The sequence below is a fragment of the Corapipo altera genome, unplaced genomic scaffold (assembly GCF_003945725.1).
Source record: "Corapipo altera isolate COAL_440 unplaced genomic scaffold, ASM394572v1 47198, whole genome shotgun sequence".
Classification (NCBI taxonomy): Eukaryota; Metazoa; Chordata; class Aves; order Passeriformes; family Pipridae; genus Corapipo; species Corapipo altera.
In genome coordinates, this window is record NW_020893844.1 from 1 (window position 1) to 1,010 (window position 1,010).

General features: G+C 70.6%; 1 long non-coding RNA gene across 1 annotated transcript; it reads right to left on the reverse strand.

Annotated features, from left to right (window-relative positions):
* Positions 1-434: 434 nt before the first annotated feature.
* Positions 435-889, reverse strand: LOC113942755. Its single transcript, XR_003526042.1, has 3 exons — positions 799-889; positions 685-722; positions 435-558 (listed from the first exon to the last, which is right to left on the reverse strand). It is a non-coding gene; the product is annotated as an uncharacterized LOC113942755 (long non-coding RNA).
* Positions 890-1,010: the final 121 nt, after the last annotated feature.

Below are 1,010 nucleotides of genomic sequence, written 5' to 3' on the forward strand. Positions count from 1 at the left end.
CCCCCCCGGGGTCAGAACGGGGAGGGGACACCCCAAAATACCCCCTCCCACTGCCAGATCCGGGGGAACCCCAAAATCTCCCCCGCAGGGGTGAGAAGAGGGGGAACCCCAAAATTCCTTCTCAGGAGTCAGGCCTGGGGCATCAGACACCCCAAAATCCCCCCCGGGTCAGACCCGGGGGGTCACACACCCCAAAATCCCCCTCCAGATCAGACCCAGGGGGTCGCACACCCCAAAATCCCTCCCTCCAGGGTCAGACCTTGGGGGACAACCCTGAACCACCCCCAGGGTCAGACCTGGAGAGGGAACCCCAAAATTTCCCACCCCGAGTCGGAATGGGGGGTAACCCAACCCTCCCCCCGAGGTCGGCCCTGGGGGACCGACAGCCCCAAAGCCCCCCCGCAGCAGGCCCAGCCCTGGGGGGTCACCCCGAGCCCCCCCGGTTCTCACCCTGCCCTGCCGGGTCTCGCTCTGGCTCTGCCCGGGCGCGGCGAAGCGGCCGAGCTGCGGCACCCCCGGGTCCTTCTTCAGCCCCTTCACTCCCGCGGCCCGTCGGCCCTGGGGGTCACACGGGGGGGTCACACGGGGGGGGGGTCACACCGGGGGGGGGCACCCCCGGGGGCTGCACCCCCAAACCCGGGCTTGGGGGGTCCCGGGCCCTCGCGGTCCCGGCTCGGGGCTCACCTGGACGCGCTTTTTCCGCGCCGCCTCCACCTGTCGCCCTGCGGGGAGGAAGGGGGTGAGTTGAGGGGGTACCCTAAATCCCCCGGGACCCCCCCAGGGACCCCCCGGACTCACGGGAGCGGGTCATCGCTGCGGGCCCCTCACGCTGCCGGGGAGCCCTGGCGCTCGGTGATGACGTCACTGGTGGTGCGACGGCACGCACGTGGTGCTCCGTCACACTCAACATGGCGGACACGGCCCAATGCCACACCCAACATGGCCGCCACCATCATTACCCGTCCAACATGGCGGCAGCGGCCCGAGACACCCCGGTATTGCCACGCCCA